A 7,928-nucleotide genomic window follows, 5' to 3' on the forward strand; every position below is an offset into this window, starting at 1 on the left:
TTGGGGAGGTGGAAGGAGAGGGGGACAAGGCAGGGAGAAAGGAGGAGGGCAAAATAAGGGTGGAAGTATCAGAATCTGAAGGACAATTGAGAGAGATACAGAGGGTCAGGAAATGGAATAAAAATTGGTAGCAGGGGGGATGAGGAACTGGAGATTGCCATTGGAGCATTCCAGACATCATGCAAACATGAGGCTCCCAGGACCCAATGGGATTGACTTTAGCTGTAATGCACAGAGAAGGGGGAGACTGAACCTGTTGAGATCATCTCCAGTAGATAGGCACGGCCCTGGTCAAGGGATGAAGCCACCCACTCATCTCAGTTTTTTTAACCCAGAAATGTTTCTGTCCAAAGGAAGAACAGAGACAAAAAATAAAATAAAATGGAACAGAGACTGAAGGAAGAGCCAACTGGAAAAATGCTCCTACCTGGGGATACATATGTCTGCAGATACGAAAACCAACACTGTTGCTATGGTCAAGAGGCATTTGAGAACAGGAACCAAGTGTGGCAGTTCCTGGGGAGGTCCAGCCAGCAACTGATCAATGCTTGGAGTCAACCATCAGGCTGAACTCAGGGAACCTAGTAAGGGATCTGTCAGAAGAACTAGAGGGGTGGAGGAGAATTGCAACCTCATTGGAGGAACAACATAGGCTGTCCTGGACACCCAGTTTTCCCAGAGACTAGACCACCAACCTAGGAGTGTATTAAAATGAATCTTTGGCTCCAGTTACATGTTTAACAAAGGATGGCCATGCCCAGCAGCAACAAGAAGGGGGGCTCTTGGTTCTGGGGAGGTTTGATACCCCAGAGTAGGGGAATGCTGGAATGGTGGAGTGGGAGAGTGGGAATGGGTGGGGGAACATTCTCATACCGGCAAAAAGGAGGGGAGAGGGCATATGTGGGATTGGGGATGACAGAAAGGTAACCAGGAAGTGGTATATCATAGGATGGTGGGTTGGTAGAGGGGGTAACCAAGAAGTGAGGTATCATTTCAGATGTAAACAAATGGAATGATTAATAAAAATTTACAAAAATACCATCCTAATTATGAATTGAAACTATTACAACCATGAACCAAATTAAGTTTTTCTTCCTTACATGTTGTTTACCTCAATAATATTATAACAATGATGGGGCCACAAACAGGCACACCTTACTTGTTTGTTTGTTTGTTCATTAGTTTTTGAGGTGAAGGGGTTCCTTTACCTTAAAGGGTTCGAACTGTACATACCAAAGGATGATCTTGAAGTTTTAATCCTCCCATCTCCACCTTCCTAGTGCTAGAATTATAGATGTTCTCTTATATGTCCAGTTTGTAGGTTGATAAAGATGGCTCTATGATCTTGTGCAAGCTAAACAAACACTTTCAAGCTGAACCAACATCCCTGTGCATTGAGAGAACTTTAATACAATTTTGGAGAAATTTGAGACCCAATTTGTGTCAAAAATCACTACATAACTAGACATAGTGATATATGATTTTATTCATAGTGCCTAGAAGGCAGAGGCAGGATGTTCTCTATTAATTCAGTAACAACTAAGTCTACGTAGTAAGTTCTAGAGCAGCCAGAGCTATATAACAGTGTTTTAGATCAAAATGGAAATAAAAACAGAAAAAAAAAACCAAATCCAAAGCAAAATATAAAGAACACTACAAAGTTGAGTCTTACAATACATAGAAAATTTTATTTTTCTTATTTATGAGATTGACACTAAGATTATTGGATATTAGCCCAGAACCTTGAAATGCCCAAGATGCAACTCACAGGCCACATGAAGCTCATAAAGAAGGAAGACCAAGTGGGGGTGATTCAGTCTTTCTTAGAATGAGCAACAAAATACTCAAGGGAGCAAATATGGAGACAAAGTGAGGGACAGAAACTGAAGGAGGGGCCGTCTGAAGACCACTCCACCTGAGTATCTGTCCCAAGTGCAGTCACCAAAGGTAGATGCTGATGTGGAAGTCAGGAAGTGCATGCTGTTAAGAGCCTGATATGGATGTCTCCTCAGAGGTCTTCAAGAGTCAGACATATTCAGAGGCAGATGCTCACAACTAGCCATTGAACTGATCATGGGGTTCTCAATGGAGGAGTTAGAGTCAAGACTGAAGGAGCTGAAAGGATTTGCGGCACCATGAGGACAGCAACAATACCAACCAACCACAGCTCCCAGGGTCTAAACCACCAGCCTGGGAGCACTTAGGGAGGGATCCAGGGCTTTAGCTGAATATGTAAGGGTGGAGGGCCCTGCTGGGCATAGGTGGAAGAAGAGAACCTTGACCTCATGAAGGCTGGATGCCCCAGGGGGTGGGAATTTTGATGGTGGGGAGGTGGGAGTTGGGGGGGTAGATAGAGGTTACATCCACAGAGAAGAAGGAGGAGGGGTGAGGGGATTGGGGGTTCCTGGGTGGGTGGGGGAAGGGGTAAGGGGACAACATATGAAATGTAAATAAAACATCAAATAAAATAAATTTTAAAAAAGAATAAATGCATAGCTCTCTTTTTAATAAATATTTGAGACGTTGAGAATTAAACATATGACTCTCAACATCAGTAAATTCCAGGTATATTTTGCATAAAATGTACATATTATTTGAGACTATAAGTAAAACTTATGTGGAGATTTTCTATCAATTGCTTTTAATACTGGCTAATGTTAGCAGCATACATTTGAGTTAGAATTCTTCAGGCACCTTTGGCCTCACTTCTACAGAAGGTAATTTTGACAGTTTCTTACTAATGGGAGTTTGTAGGCATAATATTTTCTCAACTCACTTTATTAAGTGTTCAACATTCCCACTAGCCCACCACCTATCAGAGGTAGTGGAAAAGAAATGTATTAGGACACAGGGAAAGTAGACCTGTTTAGAAATAATTCTTTGGGGGTGAGTTCAATATTCATTGTCAGGATATCAGTAGTTCAGTTTGGTAACAAACAGCAAATATGAATCAGCAGCTGCAGTCCACTCCTCTCAGCAGACACCACACAGGAATCAGCAACTAGTAGTCCAGTCCACTTCGTAGTTACCACATATGAACCAGCAAGGGCAGTTCAATCCAGAATAAAGCACAAGGCTTACCAACTGGCCAAAGGCCATGGAAGTGGCAAGAGGCTGCAGGAACTTCATGAAATGTTTTTTGGCAAGTGAGTTTTTCTCCATGTCATCACCACAAGCAGAGCCCAGCAACACAATATAAGGCGAACCAATACATGTGTGTAGTTAGCAAAGAATAGTGAGGCAGAACAAAGTAAACCAATGTTCAAGCTCCCACTCTCTGTGAGGTCATGTTTATATTCCATCTGAATAGCATGCATCCTTTCACATGTTTGATATAGCAAAATATCATTTCACTTGTGTCTGCATCAAGAAAACATTCTTTCATGTGTCTGCTTTACCAAAACATCCTTTCATCTGTGTGCCCCAGGAAACCATCATTTGACATAACTGATTTTCCAAAGAAACAAGAAGTTTCCTCTTCATATCCCCCTTCCTGTTTCAGAATTGACCTTTTCTCTAACATTAACAATCTACATACAATAGAAAATATAAGCATCTCTTTTAACATACAGTTGTTTCTTTCTACAAATGCTTGTCCTGTGGGATTATGTGGTTTACCTTTAGTAATTTGAGATTATAATATGCAAAGAAGTGATTCATCTTATTGGATACATATGTGGGAGAATTATCAGTTTTAATTTTTGTTGGTATCAAACAAAAATTGCCATTATTTCCAATACATGTATAATTAATTACATAATCAGCCTTTTCAGAACTTAAAAGAGTTGCTGTTGAAATCCTGAGTATACATCAAAGGTATGGTGTATATACTGTTGTTTTCCAAATTTTCAAAAATGGAAAACAGCCATCTGACAGATGTCACTTTTTTTGGTATCCCTAGGCCTTCTACCAGAAAGTAATAGAATTTGGTTGTATTAAGAATGCATAGGACATTTTAAAATCATTTCTTTGGCTTGTTGTCAAATAATGAAAATTTTTTCTTTCAACCCCTCCCATTAATATGAGTTTTTTAATGAAAGTTTGAGGCTTCTAACACATTTCCTATCAGTAATTGTTCAGTTTCATCATTTCCTTGAGGTAATGGACCTGACAGATGTGTATGAGGCTGAATAGGAGTAATATATAGTGAATTTCAACTTTTGATGGCCTGTTGCTATTGGATAAATAACAAAGTTAATTCTGAGTTATCAGATATAAATTCAGCAGTCTCTATATGTAAAATGACCCTGTCTGCATATAGATAATCAGTAATTATGTTAAAATGTTCAGGATAATCTAATAATACCATAAGGATAGCATATAATTCAGACTTTTGAACTGATGTAGAATGACTTTGACCACATTGCTTATTTTATCTAACTTATAACCTGCCACTCCCATCCTGTTTGCATCAGTATAAAAACTTGGTACCTCTGGAATTGATGTTCTCTTTATAATACATGGAAAGATCAAATTAGTTCTTTTAATAAAGTCTATATATTAGCTTTTGAATATTTGTTATTAAGTTTATTCAAGTTTGTGGGGCAGTGGGCTATGAAAAAAGGCAAGAAAGTTTGGTAGAAAGCTCTGGAAGCCCTGGAAACCTTGGTCTGAAGAAGGCCAGTAGGACGGGAGGCCACTTAGAACTTTCCCAAAGTCATCTGGCTCTCTTAGCTTCCGCTCCCCACAGCCCCTCCCATGGAGAGGTCCATGGCCTTTGATCACATAGGAATAGCACCTTCATGCAAATAAGGCATTCCCAAACTCTCAAATCAAGCCAATAGGGGTTATCTGCTCTTCCCCCAAAAACTGTATATATTGCCCAAAGCTCAAAAGTAAAGTGGATGTGAGATCTTTCCCGCTGTCAGAGAACTTTGTCACGGTTCCTCCCCCATCGCCGGCTAGCCTGTGCACTTCAAAGAGCTACAACACTTCTCCCCACCCCGCTCCGCCTCTGAGATGCTGAGAAACTGTTTGGAGCGGTTTGGGCAGAGCAACAACGAGCTGTAACACTTCTCCCTCTCCACCGACAAGGCACTCCCAGGCTGCCCTCGGAGAGAGGAAACCAAAGGAGTTGTAACACTCGCCCACCTTTGGAGGCTGGAGCAGAAGCAGACCCTCCAGTCTGCTCCTGCCCTCTCGGGCCAAGCCGTCCAAGGCTGCTGTAACTACGGTTCGAGAGGCTACGTCGGCCCTGCCCCGCGTGACTGAACAGCATGCTGTGCTGCTCCTAATAGTAGTCCCACTATAAAAGAGCTTAATTATCATTGATATAATTTTAGGAATTCTTATAGGATCATCATTAAGACTTAAGAAGTCATCTATTTGTCTATATAGCATAACTACAAGACAATACATCTTCATGTATCTGCAGAGATCTGCTCCAAAGTGGTGTGCTATTGCTTAGAGATTGTTACATATGTTTAATAGTAATAATAGGAAAAATTATTAATAGCAGTAATCTTTCCTAAAATAAGTCCCTTACAGCCTTGTTGAATAAAAACTCACTTGTCACAGATTACATAAAAATCCAAGGCAAGCCATTTCAGGATGATCACCTGCTAATTGTTAGTTTGTCCCATTATGGCTCCTGACATATCCCCAAAGCTATTTTTCTTCACTGAAAAGCCCATGAAAATGAACTTTGTGTACTTAAAAACATCAAAGAGTTGATTTACAGATAGTTTTACATACCAAGATCTGTCAGAGGGTTCTCGGCCAGAAAGGTAAAGGAGTAGGGAGCTGTCCATGCACTCAGCTTTCTCTACAAATCTTTTTAAGTTTTAGAAGCTATATCTTTGTTCTTCCTATATATTCAGATAATACTTAATTCATTCTCAGATTTCTGATAGAATTAAAGACTAGCTATAGTCTCATAGTCAAACTTAAATTGTTTAACACTGAGGAAGATGATATTGATTTAAAAGGATGGTTTTCATCCTTTTAAAAATCAGAACATAGCTCAGGTATAGAATTGTAAACTTTTTAAGTTAGGATAGATGATAGAGTATTTAATCTAAATTGAGAAAATTGCTAGATTGTACCATACCTTATAGTTTACATGACTGTTTTAATTATATTCAATGTGTATTGGAAATAAAAGGCCTTTTAGTGGACAAAAAGGGGAGAAATGCAGTGGCTTGTGTTTCATGTTTTGTGTTACCCAAAATACCTGTTCGCAGTATCTGGCGTGTAGGCTAAAGGAAGCCTGCCCCCAGTTTACTATGATTGGGAAATAAAATTGTGAACAGCCAATAGCTGGGCAGGGAGACAGAGGTAGGACTTTTAGATTTTTAGGACAAGGGATAAAGAGAAGAGGAAGGAGCAGAATCTCCAAAAAAGGGAATCAAGGAGATCAAACTTAAGAGCTGCAGGAGAGAAGTCATCAAGCAATGTAGGTGCAAAGGGAAATCAACCTCATTGGAGGGCTGCCCAGAAGGAAACAGGGCAGCAGAGATAAAACACAAATTTAGAACATTTTAACTCAGGAATACTAGAGGGGAGAGTGTGCTATCTGCAGAGAGGCTTGGAAGGACTCAACCATTGAACTAATTCAGGCAGATTAAATATATAGATTGCATGTGTGTGTCTTTCATTCATGAATCCAGAACTCTTGGGAGGGTACAGATCTGCGTGCACACCTACCAGGAACATACAGCAGCATTTTACAATTTACAACTACATGATCTAAGATTGAAATTTACTATTCATAAAATTTAATATTGAAAAATAAACCAGAGAAGATTATTAAATAAAAACAAAACTTTCCTTTGTAATGTTGTAGGTATAGTTTTTCCAGAACATATTAATATTGATAAAAGAGATATGTCACAAATTTCATTGGATTGATTATTGTAGGATTAACATTTTCTTTGGGGGCATAGAATAATTTTTAAACAAACCTCAGTAAACAGTTCTTCTTTGAAGAAAACCAAGCTCCCTTTGCTATTAAATACATAAACAAACAATTGATTAACAGTTTTAAATTTTCTGTTTTTTGTTTCACTGTGCTCCAGGGAATATAGTTTGGAGAGTGCAGAAACATCAGAAAAACTAAACTAATGAGGAGCTTTGAGAATTCAAACCCTGTGATATGTGACAATTTAATAATATTCATTCTTATCCTTATTTCTCTACCTCCGATATTTGTGCTGTGAAAATTCACCTCATTCTTCCGTGACCAGGTGAGAGGAAAAATATTCAGTACCAAATATTGGAAAAGCTTATGTGTTCCTGTCAAGGCTGCTGGAGTAGATATGGAAAGCAGAGAGGATGCTTGTAGTAGGCTAGACCCTTAGAAGAGTGTACTCTGGAAAGTGCCTGTTTAGTCTTATTATATAGACACCACACTTCGAAGGCTCTTCAGTTTTCAATGAGTCTTTTTTTCTGGACCTTACCCTAGTTCCATCTCTCCCTCCATCTTTGAAATATTATTTTTCCAATTTCATTTTCTGAAAAGAGCCTATTTCTTGTCTACTCCTTATGTAACTTGAAGAGCTCTATAAGACTTCTTTTGCCAAGTTTCATATTTCATAACTATCCAATATATATTTCTAGAACTATGATCATTATAAGTTATTCCTTTTAAATAAATGTTAATGTAGTTTTACTTAGATTCACTATTATTCCACGTACTTTTATTCATCTATAAAAACACTGCAAGCTTACTCTTTTATATGTGATTTCTCCCCAATATTTATTTCACTTCCAATATTTGTATTTATTTATACCTTAAAATTTAATAGGCAAATTAAGATTCTCTAAAAATGCAAACAATAAGACGAAATAGGCAACATCTCAGATTAATAATGAATGTGAATTAATCAATGTTAGAGTGACATAAAGAATATACAGAAAACAGTGCATGAATCTTATACTTGGTCCCTGATGCTACAATCCACTGCTTCTTATTTCACTGGCCTTTGAAA

The sequence above is a fragment of the Grammomys surdaster genome, unplaced genomic scaffold (assembly GCF_004785775.1).
Source record: "Grammomys surdaster isolate TR1022 unplaced genomic scaffold, NIH_TR_1.0 140, whole genome shotgun sequence".
NCBI classification, from domain to species: Eukaryota; Metazoa; Chordata; class Mammalia; order Rodentia; family Muridae; genus Grammomys; species Grammomys surdaster.